The 24,263-nt window shown below is 40.6% G+C and overlaps 1 protein-coding gene and 1 long non-coding RNA gene across 3 annotated transcripts in view; one reads left to right on the forward strand and one right to left on the reverse strand.

The window, feature by feature from the left end:
* NFIA (nuclear factor I A) overlaps nt 1-24,263 on the reverse strand; it is a 530,380-nt gene that overhangs the window by 495,510 nt on the left and 10,607 nt on the right. The window lies entirely within an intron of this gene.
* LOC131279751 (uncharacterized) lies at nt 2,729-14,426 on the forward strand. The gene is made up of 3 exons (XR_009187195.2): nt 2,729-2,829; nt 5,749-5,950; nt 6,390-14,426. It is a non-coding gene; the product is annotated as an uncharacterized lncRNA (long non-coding RNA).

The following is a 24,263-nucleotide window of genomic DNA, read 5'->3' on the forward strand; positions in this document are numbered from 1 at the left end:
TAAAATAATGTGCATTTATTTGTGTAAAAGAAAGGCTAGGACTCCACTAGAGAACATAATGATGGAGTCAGATGCTTACACTTATACCCAACATCATTCTGAATGATGTGGCTGCTTCAAAAGCAGACTGATGGAGGTGGTTCCATTGGTACTCAATAACCATGAGAGGTATTGTCATCCTTGATGTAACTATCTAGTTGTCTATCTATATCTATCTATCTATCTATCTATCTATCTATCTATCTATCTATCTATCTATCTATCTATCTATCTATCTATCTATCTAATCTATCTATTATCTATCTATCTATTTAGAGGAGGTACTAGAGATTAAATCTAGGACTTCATACATGGGAAGCACAACCACTTGGGTTACATTCTCTCCCAGTGTAACTGTTTTTAATGGTAAAGTTCTAGCAAGCCACAAGCAGCTTTTCCAGAGTTGACACAGTAGTCACATTCCTGGAAAATTTAGAACATATAAAACAAAGGTAGATTTTTAAGCTCTCATAATTATAAATAAACAAGCTTTTTGTCTATGTGAATATTGGTGGGACATCCAAAAGTTCTCCGGAGCGCAAGAAGATTCTTCATGGTGAGGGATTGTCCAGGACATGAGGATCCCTGGAATCTTTGGCCCCTGCTCACTACAAACCAACAAGGCTTTCAATCATTATTGCACCAACCAAGAACCTCCCCGCCCACCAAATATCTAAAATACTGGCTAGAGGAGGGTACCATTCCAGTCACAGACCTATACCCTGAGCTTTAAAATGCTCTTTAGAGGGCTGGCCTCACAATGTCTTCTTGGAATTCTTAATGATTTTTGAACAAGGGGCCATATATTTTTCATTTTGCACTGGGCCCTGCAAATTATTAGCCACTCCTGGATATATATAATGATAGGATTCCTGCATTTCCAAGCATCTGAGAGATGCTTAAGTCCAAAGGATTGTCTTGTTTTGCCTACCAGTTTTTCCTTTTAATTATATTTGTTGAAGGAGTCATTATTTATTGATTAAAAGAGCCCATTATATTCTCATTTTCTCTTTCTTTAAAATGATATTACTAAGTATCCTTGCTTATCATACAAACTAACTCCAAACACAAAAAAGATAATGTATTTGGAAATAAATAGTACACTATGATACAGATGTAGATTGCTAAATCTATTATTGTGCTGGAATGTATCTGTGGAGTGAAGTTTTCTTCTTTTTTACAATTAGATATCCTGCAATATGACACTCTTGAAAGAGCATCAAATATTAATTTCCTAATGAAAATCTGGAAACATGTAGAGTAATTGGATTCAGCAAAGTCTGTCAATTTGGGTTTCACTAGTTTGGTATTTATAATAACTCATGTAAGAATTTTACCAGATCTAAAGAGAGAGAGAGATACGTTTAAATCACTTAATCACAGAATCATGGAAGTCTAGGTCTAAAATGGACTTCATGAAATCATCCAGGGCTTGAATCTAATCTTCTATAACACTCCTATTAAGTGTTCTTGGAGCCTGCTTTGGATAACTCTCCTGAGGAGAGTGGTAGAAAGAATGTGTGTGTATGTGTGGCCCATACTAGGAACATCTAAAAAAAGGAATTTAGCAGCCTTCATTTGCTAATTGCAAATTACCTATTCACTAAGACTGGGCAAAGCAATAAGTCTTCTACTTGGCAATGCTTATTTAATCTAGTTGTATTTTAGTAACAAATCTGCTCTGAAAATACATACTTTTCACTAATTCATCTCAACCTTAATTAATTTTTTATTAGTAAGGTTTAACCATATTAAGAAGAAATGAAAAAAAAATAGGGACTAACTTTTGAAAGTATTATGCTCAAAATTCACTGGGTTGTAGTTAATTGTTTCTGACATTATTGGAGAGCCAGAGGTTGCACTTGGGTGCATGATAAAATCTGGTCTTGCCTTAATTTGTTATTATGGGGCGGTTCACAGTAGGAGCCAGGCGTGGTATTAGGTCTAGCTTGATCATGACAGTTATCCATGAGAAGAAAAAGGGCCTTTGTATTTTGAGACTCTGGTTCTTCCCTATCAGGTGGCTTTATGAAAATGGAATTAACAAGAGTCAAATTCTTGACTGGACTACTAGCTGTAGCTGTACATGGCTTATACCTGAGGGTTTGAAAATTAATACTTTTTGATAATATCAAGGAAATGGTAGATTTTAAAAAGATAGATTTAATATGCAAACTTATTAATAAGTGCATGTGCACATGTGTGGATTGATGATATGAGGAATAAAGGGGTTAACTGGTCATGCTCTTTCATACGTACTAGAGCATGGGTAGATATTTAATGGGATTGAAAGCATTTGGTGAGTAGAGCAGAATATAACTCTTCTTACTCAAAGAGGCGATACGTAGTAGAAAGGGCACTGATGCAATAAATCGGCATTCCTGTATGGAGAGTGTGGGACACTGGAAAGACAGACACCATTCCAAAGCCTCATCGGTTGTAGCCTTCTTCACAACTAGTCTTCTAACCAAGTGCATCAGATGCACTGTGGAGCTCGTTAAAAATGCTAATCCCTCAGCCCCAATTCAGGATTGCTGATCAGGGATGTGTGTTTTATTTTATTAGTTTATTTTATTTATTTTACTTTAAACAAGCTAGCTGGATGATTCTTAGTTGCACTGAAGACTGAGAATCAGTTCTTTTGGGAAAAATTGCATAATTATTCTCTTAATGTCTGTCTCCCTTCTAGAATATATGGTTCCACAAGGACCGGACCATGTCTTGTTCCTCCGTGTATCTCTGTCACCTTGTTTGGTACACTGGCCATAAAAGCCACTCAGTAACTATTTGGTGAGTAAATAAAGAAATGAATGAGTAAGAGGAGTCATACATTGATCTCATAGGCCACTAGATAGCTTTTATAGTTCTTTGCGTTTTGGCAGCCGAGGCCACGGAGTCTACTTCTTATTTCAGAATGGAATTAGATATTTTCAATAAAATATTTTTAATGTTCTTAAAAATGTTCTGACTTTAAAATTGCTTAAGTTTTGTTGTGTGTTGGCCTCTGGAGTAAGTGGATCCTTCCTGATTATTACGGTAAAGATTCTGGCACTCAGAGTGAGTTACCCCAGGTGTGTGTAGCAGCCCTTATATTATTTCTTAAGTTTGTTTCTGTCTCTGTTGTGTATTAGATACCTAGTGAGAGGTATTTCAGGGGAAAAACCTATGAACTTACAGTTAAAACCCAGAGGAAAGAGTTCAAAGACAGAACACATCATATTGTGGTTGTTTGAACATCTTTCAACTCTGTCCCTCTTACGTAACCTAAGGATACAGGTGAGCTGCAACCTAACCCCAAGCCCTTCTTCCCGAGACAGAGGTTTTTTTCATAAAAGCCACTCAGGCCCTTCTTCTCAAGTTCTTCATACACTTTCCACTAGAAAAAAGAAATCATTCATATCTAACAAAGGGTCTTGGATTCTTTAGATAGTTTCCATTATAAGTTTTTGGCCCTGTTATTACCCTTAGCTCAAGTTACCTTTCTGATCCCCCTTCTTTCATCTGCTGAAAATGGATTATTCCTTCTTAGCTGGAAACCGTTACTATTCACCAGGATCAGGCCTTTATACACAGTATAAACAGAGCTACCCCTGGAATATTCCTGAAGGTATCTGTGGTTGTCCAGAAACTTTCCCTTAAAACAAGCTTCCCTGAGTGTGGCATGGCAGTGTATTTTTCGGGAAAAGGCTATTATCACTAGAAAAGTTTACAGATCTCTGCCGTGGGGAAGCTAGAATTGCCTACGATTTTATTTTCTGGGGAGGTACATCACGGGCTTGCTCCGCTGGGGGTGCCTGAGCAGAAGGGTCATGATGGAGAGACCCGGGGCGGGCGGGGGGTGTCTCCAGTCCTTCATGTTCCGCTTTGTATTCAGATCCTCGGCTTGAACTATTTCATCACTGAAATTCTGCTGCTTATTTCATTTGAAAAAAGGATCCTGTTTCTGAAAGTTTAAAAAATCACTGTTGTATATTATCTTAAATTTGAGATGTTTCCCAGGGTGCTTGGCCAGAATCCATGGATTTTATTTAGGGATCTATAAATTTGGGTGGGAAAAATTTTACTGACTCTAATTGGAATATAGCATTTCTTTTAATAGGAAAATCACAGAAGTATTTGCAAAGCCCATGGCATTGTCATCAATAGAAATCATAGTTACTTTCATATTGCATAGCAGTCATTGAAGATACCTTGAGACATTTCTTACATTTATCACTGTTTTAAAGTTCTGTTTGTTCTTGGCCCCTTTACCAGAATTTGCTCATTTGTGCATTGCTAAAGGATCCATGTTATTATGACATGTTTTAAATATATTGATATATTTCAGTATAACTGGTGTCCTTAGTAGTTTTATGCATTTAAAAAATGTGCTTCAAACCATTATTCTGAGAAGAGTTTCAGAGCAGTCACCAGACTGCTAAATGGGTCTACAGAACAAAAACATTTAAGAACCTTTGAAAGCAAGGTAGGGTTTGTATTCTGTGATCATAGTAGCTAATAACTTAGAATGAAGAGTGAAAAGAGCTCTAGAAATAAAATCAGAAGGCCTAGGTTTGAGTCCCAGCCCTGCCACTTGTCAGCTAAAGAACTTGGGCAAGTTTCGAGCTCCTTTGAGCCTCAATTTCCTTACTGTGATAGAGAAATAAACCTACCCCATGGGGTTATTGTGAGTGTTAAATAAGGGGCATATGATCTCTCTTTCTCCTCTACTCACTACCTTTTATCACACATTTGCATGCATTTTCCTTGTAAAACCAAATCCCGATGATGTCATTCCACCCTTGCCCATAGGATTCCATCCAGCTCCTTAGCATACAGAAGGGGTCCTAACCTACTTCACCAAGGCTCCCCAGGCAACCATTTCAGCCACAAGGAACTTCTCTGCCGTTTTCTTGTGCATCGCCTTTTCCCTTCCTTAAACTCTTGGCCCATGTGGTTGCTTAGGCTTGCAATGCCTGTTCTATCTTTTCCCTCCAGAAAATGCCTACTCAGATCACTACCTCTTCTGTGCAGCTTTCCATGGTTCTCCCAGTAGAATGCTTCTTCCTCAGTATCCCCATAGGACTTGCTGTGTTCCTCTATCATAACAATTGGCACATACTAGGGTAATTAGTTTTTTTCCATGTTTGGCTCTCTCATTCCCTATTATGACCTTTTCTAAGCTTGGGGGAGGAAGTTGTATTAGGGCAGAAGCATTAAAAAACAAGTTAATTTTATAATGGTATTGCTTTGATTTTAACCATGAATGTAGTAGGTTGAGTAGTAGCCTCCCAAAAGGTGTGTCCATATCCCATGAATGTGACCTTATTTGGCAAAAGTGTTTTGCCAGATGTAATTAAGTAAAGGAGCTTGAGAAGAGGGCATCATGGATTAAGGGTGGTCCTTTAATCCAGTGACAGGTGTCCTTATAAGAGAAAGGCAGAGGGAGATTTGAGACACAGAAGCACAAAGAGGGAAAAGGCTTGTGTGGAGGGAGGAGAGACTGGAGTGATGTGTCCACAAGCCAAGGAATGTCAAGGACTGCTGGTAGGCACCAAAAGCGAGGAGGGAAGCCTGGGACGGAGTCTCCCTCAGTGCCTCAAGAAGAACCAACCCTGCTGACACCTGTGAGAGAATACATTTCTGTTGTTTTAAGTCACAAGTTGGGGATAATTTATTACTGCAGCCTCAAGAAACTAACACAATATTTCTTTTGTTTTGAAATTTCAGGGAAGCGAATGTGGCTCAAGTGATTAGGCTTCTGCCTACCAGATGGGATGTCCCAGGATCCGTTCCCCAATGCCTCTTGGAGAAGGCAGGCTGGGGAGGCGGCAGGCACAGTGAGCTGATGCAACAAAATGACACAACAAAAGAGACACCAAGAAGAAAGACAATAAAAGACACAACAAACTAGGAAGCTGAGGTGGCTCAGGTGATTGAGTGCCTCTCTTTCACATGGGATGTCCTGGGTTCGGTTTACTAAAGTAGAAGATGAGCAGACACAGACAGCACATAGCAAATGGATACAGAGAGCAGACAGTGTCTGCAAACAATGGCGGTGGGGCAGGGGGGGGTGAGGACAAATAATAAAATAAATCTTTAAAAAAATTTCAGGTACTATTAAAGGAGGATTTGAGATTTTTACATGAATCCAAAGGTGAAATTTACAATAGAATGAAAAACAGTTTAATGAGGGAAATGGATGAAAAAATCAAGGATGGCAATGCATTGTGGTAAAGTTTTGAGGAAGCACAGAAGAGGGGACTCAGCTATCTTGGACATCTTCCTTGAGAAGTTTCAATTTATTTCTTTATCCTGCTATAAACTTGTAATAAAACCTTTACTGTTTTCCTGCCCTTTCAACTCCATAGAGTTCCCAAGGAAAGAGTGAGCCTTCCAGGCCAGTGGAAAAAGCAAGGAGGGGTCCTCTCTTTCACCTGCTATTGACTTCAGATTCTTGACCTGGAGAGGTTGTATCCTGACTTGAGAAGTCACTGACTGGCAGTGCTGTCATTTGGTCCATCCACCCTTCTGCTGGCTCTGAGATCTCATGGCTGAGGACAGAAGAGCCATGCAGCAGACTTGTGGGAGGTGGCATGAGAGGCAAGTTGTGCTCCTGTGACAGAATGGGAGAAGGGAACCACATCTGTTGAGCATCTAGCCCATCGTGCTATGGCATCTCACAGCATCTTGGACCTTGTGTCAAAAGTTTGAGTTAGATATTCTTGTTTGCATTTTACAGATGAAGGAACAGAGGTTTGGAAAAGCAATTTGATTTGTTCACATTTCAGCAGTTGCAGTGGGATTTGAACCCAGGTCAATCTGATTCCACAACCCATATTCTTTCTACTATACCAAACTGTATTCCACCCTATATAATAGTCCCACTTCCTTATTCGGCCTGTAACTCTCACTGGTTTAGGTGAACTTGGTTTCCTACAAAAAGGCTAGAAAAGGTTGTTAATTCATCCTTAGCTTTATGCTTTAACATATTTCTAAACATCTTCTTTGGATAAACCAAGGGCTACAGGAATATATTTAAAATATGTTAATATCTGGTTTACAAAATGCTCTCACATAATCTTATCTCACACATTTTCAAACCACCAACCAATTTATAAATGAGGAAGTTGAGGTACAAAGTGGTTAAGTGACTTGCCCAAGGGGGAGATTTGTTTAATTATAAAGATGGTCCTGAACTCTTTCTGCTTTGCAATTCTGACTTGAAAGGCAGAAAACATATGCTCAAGAGGAAGATCTCACTAAATTTCATGTCGGCTCTTCCTCTTGCTAATTTAATCCTGTCATTCCTAGTTATATCCCTTTGGAAAACCCTCACCAATCCTTTCTCTTTTGATATTTTCACTCTCAAAATATACTTGTCCAAGTAACCGACTCATCAGTATCCCCCAAAGTATATACTGCACCTTGTACCAGCACCCTAACATCCAGCTTGCTCCAACTTCCCTTCAAGCTCGAATTTATTTATAATCTCCCATTATAAGGGGGAGCAAAAAGGGAGGCAGGTATCTTTGTGAACGCGGCTCTCCTTCTGGGCCCTCTGTCCACGTGCTCATAATACCCCAGTCAGAGTGAAAGTGAAGGATTTCCCAAAGAGGGAGAATTATTGAAGTTTTGTAAATGCTGCCCTTCAAAAACCACTCGACATGACTGTTTCATGGCTAGCCTCTGTGAGACCAGGGCCTGGAACACTCAGCTATGAGGGTGTTTATATTTGTGGAACTCTCTTGAACATTTGCTGCAGGTTTCAAACAGCTGCTATGCTGAAGCTCTGGGGATAGGAAGATCATGAATATTCAGGTGAAGCCACCAGAATGAACAGCCGTTAATAGAATAAATGCCTAAACAGTTGTGTAAGGCTTATTAAGACCTATTGGGGCTGAGATAATAAATTCCCACTTTGACATGTTGCAACCACTGTCGCTTAAACACTTTGGACCACCTCTTCCGAACTGAAGGAAAAAATGATGTTAGTTCTCTGTGCGAACACAAAGAAACACCTGGAAGTCTTGGCAAGCGGATGAGATTTGGCAGAGATTTCTCTGTATACTGGTGCATCCTCAGGAAAGTGATGTGCTGTTCATTGTTCGTGTTGTCAAGGTTATCTCACTTGACTACAGGCTGGAATGGACATTACTCTTTCACTGGAGAAAATATGTCCTGACTCCGTCTGGCCCCCTCAACATCAGCTGAGAGCCAGCCTGAAGCTCTTGGGGCACTGTGCCCAGCCACCAGCACCCTCACTCCTTCCCTAAGCCCTGGGTCTCTTCCTCTGCAAGCCCCTTCCAATTGGGTATGGAGGGACCCAATACAAATGAACACTGGGCTCTATTCTCTTCTGTTTCATAAATCCATAGCAGGGAACACATGAAAAGCTTGCAAATTTAAAAGTGACCTTTCCAGTGGCAACACCTGGTGTGCTAAAAAGTCCACTGCAGACTGGATTTAAAATCAGCATGCTGTAAATATATGTAGAATGTGAGAGATGGTGAAGAGGAGCTGTTTCCTCCTTTGGATTTTAGCTGTCACATTGCGTTAGGCTGAGCTGAACTGCTCTGTTCTGGCACACAGAGTCATGAAGCATTAACCAAGGGGGGAGACAGAGAAACCCATGGGTTTGCTCTTAGAGGCAGACTCAGTAATATTTGATCAGATACCTGCTGTCAATTCAGATAAAGGGCATTTGACTTCAAACAAAGGCGACTAACTTAATGAAGGAAGCCATTATGTGGAAGGCAACTTTTACTTCTCCGAAAGGGTCAGGGAGAGCTCAGCCACACCACTCATATTCACTGATTTTTCCCATCTTTGAAGACATTATGGGGTCCTACTAATGAATTCTGAGTCATCAGTGGTTTGGAAAACACACACATGGACACACAGACCAACAAGCATACGTGTACACAAAGAAATGCACATTTTCTGGTGTGACTTGGTAGGAATAGTAGATTTTAGGGTAATGAGGACCTGAGGTAGAATCGTGCCCTACCACTCAAGGTATTAGTGATTGAAGGCAAGGTTATTTGACATCTCTGAGGTGTAGAGCTCTCATCTGTGACCCAGGCATCATGCTACCTACTCACAAGGTTATTTTAGGGACTAAAAACTTGTCAACCACCTGGCGAAGGAACTGGCACCATGGTTGGTGCTTAATTTAAGTGATATTTATTCATTCGTTCAACAATTATTCGTTAACTTGTTTCCTTCTCTTCCTTCCCAGTCCTTCTACTAATGACTTGAACAGGGTTAGGTTTTTAAAATTCCCTTGCAAAGCAGAGATCAGCTTCTTTCATATGCAGTTTACAGTGTCTCCATGGCTTTAACACACTGGATAAACCAGCGATTTGCATAAAAGCCAGGCAAATGAAAGGAGGGAGGCAGATCCTATGTTTCCCTTTCCTTCAGCTCTCCACACTCTACCCCCATCAATTATGGGTGACCTGGTTATCAATATAAGAACCAAATCTGTTTCGGAACCTTTCGTGTCATGGTCAAAGTTCCGGAGGAACGAACAGATGGAATAAATTAATTAGCCAAAGCATGCTTAACTGGAAGGACATTTCTTTCCAGAAGTGGCCAAAGGGTAAGGGGAACATGCAAGGGACAAGGTAGCAGAAGTGCCTCAGAAAGCCTGAGGGCTAGGACAGTGCAACATTCTGTATTTTGAATAAGGATGTATGGTTTTAGTTCCCATTAAAAAAAGAAGGCAGGAGGGGTCTGACAGTCGTTGTTTTCCCAGAGATGGGTCAGAAAGTGACCCTGAAAATCTGTCCAAATGGCAAACCTCTTTCAAAAGAGGAGTAAGAACGCTTTTCCTTTCATGTGTTCTCAATTGAGTTGAGGCAGACACTTGTCTTTATGACATTCCCGAATGGTTTTGGATGGGAGTGGTTGAACTGCCTGCCTTTAGGAAGTTGCCTTCAAAGCCTGCTTGCTTTTGGCTGACAGGAGGGGCCTGGCTGTTTTGAGACCAGATCCCTATACCATTTCTCTTTCCCTCCCCCATATCATGGATAAAAGTTATTTCATCACCTCCCTTACTTGGCATCCCTCTACCACTGATGGCCTGTTACTCTCTGGATGGAGATGGCAATACCATCTTGTCGTTTTCATCGCACAACAGGTGTGCACTCTGGGCAAACTCCTTATAGAGACGATGATCCTCCAAAGCTCCAGGTTGCCAATTTGACCTATTAAATATACCTCCTCCCCAATTCTCTCTGCTGGATCCCTTCGGCTGAAGTCTAGGTGGTCTCTGTCACATGAAGCTATGCCACCATTTCTCTTTCCCCCTGAAGTTGGACAAAGAGCAAACAACACATGCTTTTTATTCTAATCCTGGAAAAGAAGAGCTGTTTCCAATGAAAGCCCCTGCCAAGAGGAGTCCCTCGTTTTCCAAGAGTTTTGGGAATGAGTAATTTTATTTTTATCGAACAAGCAGGAAAATAAATGCAAAACGGAGGTTGCTTTACAGATAATTGATGCAGGAAGAGACCTGAGAGATGATTAGTCCAACTTACCAAAGCCCTGAGATTAAACAAACCCAGTGTTGAGGCTGGCATCCAAAATAACAATAAGGATCAGTTACATTTTGTTAGGCCAGTGCATTAGCTCAGTTACTTCTTACATTCCTCTCTCATTCAGATGAAGGCACTGGAAGCCATTGGAACAGTTTGGCAACTTACCCAATATTGCACAACTAGTAAGTGGCAGAGCTAGAACGAATGTGTGGGTTAGTTCTTCATCTCTGCTGCTCCTAGACAGCACCCCACTTCCAAGAAAAGCCTGTGAGTCCAGAAAAGAACTGAGGGTCCATGCTCTCAAGCCACAACAGCCAGATCAAACTTCCCGTGCTAAGTTTCCCAGTTTACCTGGGTACAGCCACTGAGTGTTGGAGAAGGGGGGGATATAGATTTCCTATGCTGAACTTTTGCAAATAAGCCTGAGCTCCTTGCTTAATCTCCTGCGATCTTTGACTCAAAAAACTTATTTTGCAGTTGTGGTTAGAGGTAATTTTAAATGTGTTCCAGATGTGACTAGAGGCCAGTGAGCAGGTCTCTGGGCGTGAGAGAGCTGGGCCATGTGTGCGCTAGCACCAAAGGCTGGCTTGGAAAGTGGGTCTATCAGCTGAAAAGGTAACTAGCTTCCTTTTGCCTCTGGCCAGAGGAAACACAGGGGATTGGGGGTAGATGATGTAGGATGGGGTTGGGATGCTGCAGCTGGCCTGAGCTGGGTGGCTGGGGAGGAGAGGGCAGCTTCAAAGGGACAGCAGCCCACTCTCTTTTCTGTGCAAAAAGTCAGATAGATTTGGCTCTACTCCTTTATCTGCTTTAGCTGGTAAGTACCTTAATCCCTCTAAGCCTTAGTATTTTCATCTATAGAATGGGGATCACTATCTACCTTACAGGGTTGTGATGAGAATTAGAGAATATGCAAAGAATTTGGGAAGTGAGAGAAAATGTTAGTTATTATATTATTATTAAGGGCAGGAATGGTAATTAAATCAATGGTTTTTAGATGTTTTTCCCAACACCCTCTCTTCTTGCCCAACAGTCCCTGAGTTTACCAGGAGAATGGATACCAAGGAATATTCTTAGGTTTCCTGAGTGTGGTTGATGGATGGGGATGCTAAAGCTCTACACAAAGAAGAAATAAAGGGCCTGGTAGGAGTAGCCATAGGAGGGGAAGAAGTCTAGACAAGTTGCAGGAAGGAGAGAAGTAGCAGCCGCTATAGGGAAAGGAACTTTGGGGAACTAGAAAGATTTCCTAGGATGAGTTAGAAGAAGTTTTGCTTTGTGATGTGAAATGTAAACTTCCTCCTTTGGTAAACACCTCTATTATACTTCAATGCTTTTGAAGTATGGTTTGTGACACCCCACTGATGAAAGTCATCAGATAAGAATGGCTCAAAGGGGCCCATGTATGTTCAAGTTACCTTCCAGAATCTATGGGTTGGGGCAGGATTATTTTGTATACTCTGCTATTGCCCAGTGAGATGGGCTGAATGGATGCAGGGGAGCAGTCATTGGGCATACTGGCTTGGCTTGTTTGGGAGTTCAAAGAGCTTTGTTCTCTCAGTAACCTCCAAGAATGGGAAGAGCTTGGTGGTTGTCTGGGTGATGATGATGACATTCCATTTGGGGCACTCAAATCTGAAATGTTTACAAATTTTCAAGGAAGGGGTAGCATTTTTAAGGCATCTTCCTTGTGGTATATATAAGGTTAGGGTGTGTAAAGGAGGAAGAACACATGGGGCTTATTTAGTTCCATAGAATATGACAGACAGAAGTCCTAGTTGTGTGACAGTGATGATAATAGATTGACCTTGCCCTTGGAAGGAGCCCTGCACAGGGCGGGGTAGTGGGTACAGGGGACCCTGGCCTGGATTCTCAGCTCTGCCCTCTCCTTGTGAGTCTGGTTCCTCAGCCTCTGGGGCCCCCTTCCTTAAGGAGGGTCAACAGCAGCCACCTAAAAGGGCCCTTGGGAAGATATAATGGGTTATGTGAAAGTGCATTGTGAACTATCAAATGTGACAATTTATTTTGACAAGATCTGGATGCAAGCCTTGGTTCTGACTCTTTCTAATTAGGTGACTTTGGGCCCCTCCTGTGATGTTTAGGAACCTCAGTTTCTCTGAAGGAAAAGAGGGGTAGCAGTGCTGATTCTGCTGGGTTGTTCTGAGGATTAGAAGAAGTAACATGGGCAAAAGTGTTTCACAAATGATACAGTGCTATAAATATAAAGGCTTACTGCAACTACTTTTTTACTAAAAAAATTTAGCATTGGTCTCATGTAGATTAGGGAAAAAATGGAGCCTTTATATTAAACACAACATAGAACATAGAACTTTAAATGCTTTGTAGCACTCATTTCCACCAAGGGGAAGAATATAAGCCTTTCTGAAATAAAACACTTTTCCAAAACATTTTATTTGAACTTAATGTTCCTATGTGCCTAGCGTGGACAATGACATTCTGTAGGAACACATGACTCAACCCTCAAGCTTTTCCATCAACAGTGAAAAGTTGCAGCTATTTGATCTCCCCAATAAAGAGTTATTAGTAGTAATATTCCCAGAAAATACTATGTTAGGTACTGAGATCCCTATTCTCATGGGAGGCCCATGCTTGAGTACATGGACTCAATTATTATGCTTTATAATAATTGCTGGCTGAAAAAACAGATGCAGAGACCCGAGGTTCTGAGCCCCGACTGTGGCAACTTCAGTGAGTTGGCAGAGTCTCCCACTTGGTCATCCCAACTGGGGAGCTCCAGACCTGAGCTTGTGACAGGCTAGTGGATGGAGGGTTGTGCAAGCTTCCCAAACTCAGCATTCCTAAGCCAAGCCAAGCGCCATTTCCTCAGAAACTGCTCCTCCTTGGTTATTTCTTGTCTAGTTGGTGCTACCATCATCTCTGGTCCCTGAGACTTAAGACTTCATTGTCACAATGGACATCACCCTCTCACTTTCCTGGTCAGGACTGGACTATGTCCAGGAAACCACCTCACTGATGTTTTCCATTTCTGTCACCTCCTTCCCACTATTGTACCCATTGTCCCATTTCAGGCCCTCATTAGTCTCATGTGGACACAGTAGTTTAGTCTGCCTTGACTAATCTCATCTAGATCTAGTTGTTCTGCCCACCTTCAGTGTGTCCTTTCACAGGATTCATTCTCCACACATCTGCCATGCTGAATTTCTTAACACGAGGTCTGAGCATCCTACTACCAGCTCATAAACCTCCTTTGGCTCCCTACTACCTACAGAGTATTGTTTAAACTCCTTGGCCTGGCATTCAAAGCCCTCCATAATCTGAACTCTTTTTATTATTCCCTATACCTTGACCTCTAGCTACATGTAACAACTTGCCATTTCCTGAATACACTTTGTTTTCCTTCTTCCCTTCCTTTGTTCATGAAATTTTCTCCACCTATCAGATCTCTAGCCATCCTTCCAGAACATCCAAAAAAGGATGTCTTTTCTGTGAGGAGTTCCTCAGCTGGAGGTAAATGCCTTTCTAACAACATACCCACAGAATTTTGCTGCTGCACTTTTACTCTAGCCCTGACTACGTACACTATGCTATAAAATATAGAGGTCATGGGCAGGGGGCAGCACAAATGATACTTACTCAGAGAGGTCATCTCTGAATCCTTCCTTTCAAGTGTATTATCCTCCCTTTCATAGACTCTCAATCTTTGCCTGAAAACACTTAACACTTATAATTTTGCATTTGTTTGTTTATTGCTTAGTATTTGCCTCTGTGCTGCACTGCAAACTCCCTTTCAGAACAAATCATGCCTGTTTTGTTTATGTCTATTACCAGGGCTTAGCAAAGTGCCCGGCTCAGAGCATATGTTGAATAAAGAATAGCTAAGTAAATAAACGAATTAATGGAATGTCTCCATTCCACCTAGATTGCCAACTTCCTGAGGATATCTTTGTACCCCACCACTGCATCTATCATGGTCCTTTTGCTAGAGGTGCCCAACCCACAATAACTGAATTAGATGTTAACTTTAGGTCTCTAGTTCTTACTCTACAAAGTTGGGAAACTACTCTGGCAGACCTATTGACATTTGGGTTTGTCCATGAAAGGAAAATGCTGGAAAAGTATACAATTAGATGATCTTTGCATGAATTCTAGCAGATTTCCACATGAGAGGCTTCTAACATGCTTCCCAGTTAAAAGCCTTTTCATGATAAAGCAGATCAACAAAGTAGATATTAGCAAAAAGAAGATAATTAACAAATTTCTGACATGAGTCTGTTCTGCTACTGTCAAGGGTAATCAAGTTGGTTTAAGAAAGACCCTTTGCCTTGATTCTAAGTGTTCACACATGAAAATGTTATTGGGCATGGATTCTGACTGTGAAAGTAACATGTGTGGAATTTTATGTATATGTCCATCTTGCAGATGGCCCCTAATTTTAATGAGAGCAGAACATAATTCATTTGTGAATTATTTGATCAAATTGTTCAACCAGTTATCTATTTGTTTATTAGTTTGTTCACTCGTTTTTCATCCATTCATCTGTTTTCTTACTGGACGAATGTGGGATTCATAACTGAGTGCTTAGTAAAGTGAGGCCAAAAGCAAAAACACAACATAGGCACCAGCTCTCAGGGAGCACTTACTGTGTGCATAATAATCACAGAGGGCTTCATGGAGAAGTCAATATTAAAAAAAAAAAAGATTCTTCCCTTCGACAAAGGCAAAATGGTTTTTTTATTCAGTAATTTGAGACTGCTCTTTCTTGTTAGGTTTATTTGGTCTTTAAGCCATATTATGTGTGTGTGTGTATGAATATATGTGCATGTGTGTAAATCTACATCCATGTAACTATATCTATATATCTACATATCTGAACATCTATCAATTTCCACCTATTTATTAATAATGGACTAGCCATGCCTAAATTCTGATTGTGGAAGAGATATGGAGGAAATTAAAATTTCTAGTTTTCAAATATCTATTTACTGAATTGAATTCTTCTCAACTGTAGGACTCATCATTCAAACGCCCTCCTCTGTGGAGGCTCAGTATGTAGTCAGGTGAAAGCACGAATGGTGGGAGGCACAGCATGGACAGCTCCATCTATACTTGAGAGAGCTCCAATGATGTCTAGGACTTTGAGTTACCTAATATGAAAGCCACTGGTTTAAATCATCTGTCTTGTCTTTCATTCCCTCTTATTCCTTTAATTTTCAAAGTTTTGTTTACTAGATACATGTTTAATAAATCAAGCAGCAATCAAAATACAATTGACTGTGGACATTACTCTTCAGGCATAAATCCCCTCAGATATTCAAGAATCTACTGCTATCCCAGAAATGTCCCTAAATTTGCAAGTGGATTCATCAAAAGGGTCTGCTGAAAATTTGCTCCAAATCATAGAGCTAGTGAGCAGAGTCCTGATGATGTGATTCCAGGTATCAATCAAATGTGCGAAATGATGATATAAACACCCAGGTACCCACCATCTGCATAAACTCTACAACTATACTGGAAGGCCCCCATTTACCCCTTTTTTAATTGCCTTCCCCTGCCCTGGATACCTCCCCTTTCTGGCCTGCCACTTCATTTAATCACTATTCTGGATTTGCAGCAATTACCTTTAGCCTGCCATCATTTCTAAATGCCAAAGGGTGTAATTTGAATTTGCATGAACTTTAGATTCAGTTACTCAGCAAGGAGAATTTCCAAATCTTATGGATTTTCTGCCTTGGATTATCACCAAGTTTCTTTTTTATTAGTTGATTTGACTTTCTAAAGATAATTTAAACTTGACTGGATGGTTTCAACTTGAGTATGTTGTTCCACAGAGACCACGGTCAAGCTCCTCATTAATCCAGTTCACTTATGGTGAATAGCAATAAGATTGGGAAGAAATAGGATGATATAAAATTTGAAAACAGAGTTATTAGTCTTGGGGGAAGGCTAATGCAGAGAAAAGTTGGGTGTGTGTGTGTGTGTAATTACCATCCAACTATTTTAGGGTCTCTTTATACTCCTTCACACTCCCGACACCTAACTGGTTTTCAAGTATTCTCAACTCTACTTCTTAGATAGTTCTTACATCTGTTCCTCCATCTTCATCACCATAGTCAGTGCTTTGTATATTTGGGCACTTATTACTTCTGGCCTGTTCTATTGCAATAAGTTCTCAAACTTAACTTTCTGTGTCTGCTCTCTCTCCTCTAATTCATACCTTTTATTGAACCCAGAGAGGTCTTCCTAAAACACCATCAGAGAAAGCTACCCCATTTTGTTTAAAACCTTTCAAGGGCTCTTCATGGTCTTCAGGATAAAATCTAGTCTTCCTAGCCAGGGATTGTGGCTGTCTTTGAAGCTTTATCCTTCAGTTTTCACCTCACACTCTTGCTTTGATCATTCTGAGCTTCATTCATTTCCCTTCTCTCATGGAGATGTGTTTCTGCCTGTGGTTAATTCCTGTGCTTCCTTCAAGGCTTAGTTCTATCATGACTTTTGCAGGGAACCTTAATTGAGTGCCTCTTTATGAGTTCTCATAGCACTTGTTCTGACTTTATTGAATGCAGAACATTTGATATACTGCCCTGTAGGTTTTTACTTATCGGTTTCTTGACTACAGGTTCCTCGAAGATATGATTTCTGAATCATAGCACCCTCCATGGAGTCTGATCCAGTACAAGTGTGTGAAATGGGTGAATGTGTGCATGCATGAATGAAACTAGAGGAGAACTGCTGAATGTAAGCTCCAAAAAGGGTGGGGTTTTGACTGCTTCATTCTTGGCTGTAGCCTCTGCCCCAAGAACATGCATGACACTCCATAAACTGTTGACTAGTCAGTGAACTAAGACTTCTTCTGTGTGGATCCAAGGGATAGAACTGGGATAGTGGGTGGTAGTTCCAGGGAGTTTGTCTGAGGAACACATTCTAGCTCTGTGACTTGTTACCAGGAGGCTTCAGTGCTGTGTATGCCTTGAGCCAACAGGAGTGAGATCTGACAGCATAAATGCATTCCCTATACTAGAGAACTTTATTTATTTATTTCTCTCCCCTTCTCCTCCCCCCCCACTCCCCGCCTCCGGTTGTCTGTTCTCTGTGTCTATTTGCTGCGTCTTCTTCTTTGTCTGCTTCTGTTGTTGTCAGGGGCACGGGAATCTGTGCTTCTTTTTGTTGCATCATCTTGTTGTGTCAGCTCTCCATGTGGGCAGTGCCATTCTTAGGCAGGCTGCACTTTCTTTTGCGCTGGGTGGCTCTCCTTATGGGGCACACTCCTTGTGCATGGGGGTCCCCTATGCGGGGGACACCCCTGCATGGCATGGCACTCCTTGCGCGCATCAGCGCTGCACATGGGCCAGTTGCACACGGGTCAAGGAGGCCCGGGGTTTGAACTGTGGACCTCCCATGTGGTAGACGGATGCCCTAACCACTGGGCCAAGTCTGCTTCCCTAGAGAACTTTAAACTATGATCTATGGATCACCAGGAAAGCACCTGTACCATTGTCACCTGAGGTACACATTAATATCACAGGTCTCTGGGTACCATTGTAGACACATTGAATCAGAATTTCTGTGGTGGCTCCAGAAATCTGCATTGTCACCAGCCCCCCACTTATTTCTATGGACACTAGGAAGGTTCAACAATAGCACAGAGTACTCCAAATGGTAATGCACTCCACTACGGTAGGAGATCTAGAAGAGGCTGGGCAACTACAAGGCAGGTGTCTCGCTCTCTCACTGCAACCCTAAATATTAAGTAAATAGTATAGTCCCAGCACAGAGTAGGCAATCAGTAAAATTTGCCGAAAAAAATAAACAGAATTCAAAGATTTGTGCATACAAAATCAGACAAACACAGGTTAAGTGATGCTAGTGCTTGTTCATTATTTATATACTTAGGAAAGACTGAATATTTTATATGAATCAACAATCAGAGCTGGTCCTTTTTTGAATCTGAAGTTCCTTTAATATTCTCAAATAACACCACAAATATTCAGTCATTAAATTTCTCATCAGTCATGTCATAAAAGTCACTTTCAAGGAATAGAAAATTCCAATAAAGTGGAATCTCTTAAAGTTCACTTGAAGGTGACCTGAGAAGGGAAAATGGGGCTTGAAATGGAGGAACCACAGTTATAACTACCTTGATCAATTTGCAAAACACTCACCAGGAAGGCGGAGTTAAAGAAATAAAAACATGGTGCAAACAACGTAAGTAATTTATTTCATTTGGCAGAAGCTATTTTTAAGGAGAGGAATGGAGGCGGTTTGTTCCTCTCTATATTTGACACATTTTATCTTTAGCATTTACAAAGCATTGGCGTTTTCAAGAATTCAATTCAGACTGCCTTGATACCTTCCTGCCCAGAATCTTCCTTCCCAACCAATTTAAAAACCATCATAAAGAATCAAGAAATCATTATCAAGCTGGGAATACCTTTTCAGAAAAAAATGCAAGGATTTCCTGACTATTTTATATTCAGAATTTTCAGCAGGCAACCAAGGATTCCTTGAAGGATGTGCTTTCTGATCTAGCACCTAGGCAATTATTTTTACCCTTCTGGTTTTATTGTGTTTCAGTATTTGTATTTTTAATAAAATTGATTTAGATGTTTAAAAGAGATGATTAGAATGCAGTAACCCAGCTAAGTATCATTTAATCAAGGACATAACCTATGGTATTACTGAATCTTGGTATGGTATCTTGTCTCCTCCACTGAATGGGGGACACCATGCTTTGGACCCAATATCCCCAGCTTACTACCACACAAGCCTGCTATAAAGCTTGAATTACCCCAAGCTTGTTGTGGGTAATCCTGCTACCATGTTGTGGGGGATTTTCCTCCACAATCTATATTAGGCATCAAAGGTTTTGAGAGCAACCAATGGTCAGCATATGGGGGAGAAAGCAGAAGAACTAGCACTTAATGGTCACTTATTTGCCTGGTTTTGTGCTAAGTGATTTACATGCATTATCTCATTGATTCTTTGCAGTAGATTGATGCAGTTGGCTATCTTATTTTTTTCCCCATTTTCTAAATAAGGAAATAGAGGCTCAGAAGATTTGCTTTATACATGCTTATCCATCTATAGTGTTGAGGGCCAAGGCCCTGCTAAGCAGATCTTTGAGATTCACAAGGGCAGCCCTGGAGATCTGTGTGATTTCTTAGATTTAAAGAATTTCTCTACTTGAGAAGGGGATGGTGAACTAATTCACAGAAGGACTCCTAGGAAAAGTGGTAGAGATAATCTTATTTAAGCCCCACAAACAGTTCTATGAGAAAAGCATTATTAACTCTATTATAAATTATCGTGTGTCTTGGAATATTGAGCCTGCTTGTGAATAGAAGGAACCATCTACATTAAATTTCAGAATGTTTTTAATTTGTGAACTGCTTTACATTTAAAAATGTATCTTTACGCTAGGACAAAATATTGGTAAATAGCTCTCTAATCTTTGTATAGGAGGGTTTTTTTAAGGTTAAAATTAATGGAAAGTAACAAAGGAAAATTTAGATAGGTTTGACTGCATAAAAATTAACTAACACCTGCATGTCAAAAAGAATTTTAAGCAAAATTAAAGGGCAAACAAACATCTGGGGAAACAGTTGCAGCAAATAAACACATAATATCCTTAATATATAAAGGTTTCATACATATTGATAGGACAAACAATATTATCTCCCAATAAATAAATGAAGCAGTGGCATAGCAAGGTAAATTATAATTTGTCCTTATGTGAAACATTACATAACTATCTAAATTATTTTAGAAAATATATTTAGCATCAGGAAAATTCTAATCATGAAATGTTGAGTCAAAAAAGAAAGTTATGAGAGGGGGGTTAAATCTTATGGGGCATATGGAAGGAAATATTTTGCTTGCAGTTGTAGATACTCTGTTTTTGGTATGGGACTTGTCCATCATCATCTTTTTATTAGTTATTCTGGGTGAGTCTGATGAACTGGAGGGTAGGTGTTGGTCTAATTCTGCTGTGATTCAGGGCTCAACCAGCTTGAAAATTTAAGTCAATCTGAAGCAGAGCAGGCATCACCACCCCACAATCCTCAAGACTGAGGACTGAACAAACAAAAAGAGAGAATACAACCATGGATCAAAGTAGACTTTTTTATTATTGTTGTAATGGAAGGACTGGTAACATTGATGTAAAGACAGCAGTTACTAGAGGTTCTTTGGGGAAGGAGAGGAAAGAATAGGTGGAACATGGGGCATTTTTAGGGCATTGGAATTGTTCTGTAGGACATTGAAAGAATGGATACAAGCTATTATACATTTCGTCAGATTCTATAAAACTGTACAGTGAAAAGTGTATACCATAATACAAACTATAGACCTTGGGTAGTAGCAAAGCTTCAGTATTTGTTCATCAAGTGTAACAAATGTATCACATGATATATGATGTTATTAATAGGGGAAAATCTGGGAGGGGAAGGGGTGAGGTATATGGGAATCCCCTATACTTTCAGTGTCACTTTTATGAAATCTAAAACTTCTCTTTATAAATAAAGTTATATGGGAAAAAAGCAAGTAACAAAATCATGTAAAATATCATAATGAAAAGCAGCATTTATTCAGGGCTCATTATGTACCGAACACAGTCCTAAGTGCTTCCTGTGCCTTTTCCCTGAGTCCCCACAGTGACCCAAGAGGTTTGTTCTCTTCCCATTTCCATTTTACATTTAAAGAACCTTGGGTTCAGAGAGGTTGTGTAACTTGCTCAAAAAGTATCCAACAAATTCAAAATGCAGCTGGGATTCAAATTCAGGTTCGCCTGTTTCTAAAGTTGTAATTCTTCAAGTTTCTAATGATGCTGGGATCTTGCCTTTTGATCTTTGTACCTTCCATATATCTTGCAAATAATTAATGCTTGTTGGATTGTGGGAGGCAGAATAACTTATTGATGAAAAGAATAGGTCTTAGAATCAGCCAGATATGGGTGACCTGGGGCTATATAACTGCCACCAGCTTTAGTTTCTCCACCATCATAAATAGTGATGAGATTTAAGTGAATTAGTATGTTAGGATACTTCGCTCAGTGCCTAGCATATAGAAGGTGATCAGAAAATGACAGGCATGACCGACTTGAGTGGTATCACATCTCTTTGTAATATAAAGCAAAATATTTATTATCTTAAGAGTTGGTGCTAAAATTTCTCTTATGAGGAAATTATCTTTCTTTGGGAAAATAATCTTGATAATTCACTAAGGGTATTTGAGATCTGAGTATAAATGTTGTAAGCCCAACTTTTTGTCCCCAGAAAGGAATGGTTCAAACAGTTGCATCTGATAAAGTAAGATTCTTTTTATCCTGAGAGGGAGTATAAGAGAGGAGTATAATGGGGGAAGGAGTAATAAAGGGCAAGACTGGGCTGGTGAGAAGGTTGTGAGTGAGCTCTGGAAAGGCTGAGTGAAGCATCGTTTGAAATCCCCAACCGGCGGAGATGGTCCAAACTTTTATGCTTAATGCTTGTCATGAAATTGCTTGGGTTGCTGTGACATTACTCCATCCTCTTCCTTCCACATCCCAGAGATAACTTCCAAAAATCTACTATCCTCCCAAATGCTGTGCATGAACTTTTAAACAGAAATAGCCTCTTTCATGACCAGGTGGACACAGGCCGAGGCAAAGGTGGTTCTTACAAAAGGAGTCTGGAGCCCCAGATGACTATGAGAACACAAGCTCCTCCAAGAATCCTCAGAACTCTGGACTTCAACAGAGTGAGGAGTGTGAGTTCACACTGATTATAGGGAGCTGGGGGATCCCATCGATATTCATTTGATTTAACTGCCTTGCCTTACTGTCCTTTGCCTTTAGTAAATACTAGCAAGAATTTGTTGAAAAACTGAGAACAATAAAGAGAATATGTCTGTGGCTCAGATTCTAATGACATAAGAATCCACAGAAGAGAAAGACCCATGTGGGAAGATGAAGCAGGGAGACCTTTGAGTGACACACTTCTGACACTTCCGCTGTTGCTGCAGGGTGGGTAGGAGCACAGGAATGGAAAGTATCGGTGAAGCAAGCCGGTTTTGTCCCATTAGAAAATAATATTTGCTGCTTTGGACACCTCTGGAGGATACTTGGCTATAATTAGAGCATGGTTAGAAAAGGATCATGCTAGTGCCATTACAAAGAAAAGAGTCAATGAATTCATTTGGATGGGAGCAAATGACTCCAGGATCCAGGTGCAGGTGGCCTGGGCAAGATAGACGAGGAGGGGGGTTGATAAAAGCCCATGTGTACAAACAGGATGGGATTTAGCCACAGAATGGTCAACTTGCCCATTGCCTAGGAAAGGGCACCTTGGATGCCTCTCAGTTGGAAGATATTATCTCCAGATGGAGTCCTCTGCCTGCTGGCAAAGTCAACAGCATTATTTGGTCATATTTTGATGCGCTATTTATGTGGAATGGGGTTTTATTGACATATCTTTCATGTCAGGCACAACAGCTCTAGCTTTTCCTTTTGAAAGGGGCTATCATGATGAAGGCAAATCTTGGAAAGGCATTAGAGGGCAAAGAAGGCGCTGGGAACGGGCTCCTGCCCAACACCATGTTTCCCGGCCAGAGCACACAGGCCTGGGCCTCATCTGCATTCAGTCTGCATCCCTGGTTGGTGGAGCTGGACTCGCTTGTTGTGCTGACGAATCTGGCAAAAGCTCCAGACGAGGGGTGACAATGAACGGGAAAACACTTCAGAGGGCAGGAGTGGGAGGGGAGGGCTTGGGGGAGTTACTCTGTGGTTTCATGCCTGTTCTTCATCTCTGTTTAACAGCTTAAGAAAAGCAGGCAGAGAGGTTCACATTATTTTCGTGACCCTTGAAAAACTTGCACATCTCTGCTTGGAAATGTGTGCCTTCCCTCCATACAGGATTTGTTTCAAGCATTTAGCTGCCCCACGCAGTTGGGAGCTCACTCGCCTACTCTCCCTTTCTTTCCCTCTCTGTCTCTCTCTTCTCTCATGAAATCACTTTAGTCAGCACAAATTTGGAGGCAGAACCAAACGCAGTAATAGCATATCTCATGCTGCTATCAATTTTCTGCCAGAAGAACATTTTGGACACAAAGTCCTTTGTCTATTTCCAGAAGCTCGATTCAATGACATTACATGAATGACTACAACACTATAGCATGTCCTGCACTGTTTCAAATTGTAACCAAAAAAAGGAAAGAACTTGGAACCCAGCCAGAGCGTAATGATTTCAGTTCTTAAGAAAATCCAGCAACCATTACACTATATTCAATATTTTCTTACTGTGGAAACTCAAGAATCGACGCTAATCAAATACCAACGACTACCACCCCATCCTCCATTTTGCTATGGTTTGTGTTACAAGAAGGCCTCCCACGTCTGTTTTGGCTTAAAAAAATAAATAAGTTTACAATATGTTTTTAAAAATTGGGCTGAATCAGACAATTGTATATTTTAGAAAACGAAGGCAAAATGTAAAACAGGCTAATCATGATTCCAAGTTCAATCTTCAGGGCCCTAATTGATCCCATCCTGAAGGTAACATTCTACCTTAATTGACATGCCGAGATGGTTACAATTATGTAAAATAAAACTGGGCCTATTGGAAACTCCATGTCTTCTTGTTGAACAGGAATTGGCCAGTTTTTATAATAGTTGATTGCAAAAGGATGCAACCACTTTGCTCATATTTCCTTTTTTGGTTTGGCCTTTGTACATGTGCAATGAGGTTCTCTGCCCCC

The sequence above is a fragment of the Dasypus novemcinctus genome, chromosome 9 (assembly GCF_030445035.2).
Source record: "Dasypus novemcinctus isolate mDasNov1 chromosome 9, mDasNov1.1.hap2, whole genome shotgun sequence".
Taxonomy (NCBI): domain Eukaryota; kingdom Metazoa; phylum Chordata; class Mammalia; order Cingulata; family Dasypodidae; genus Dasypus; species Dasypus novemcinctus.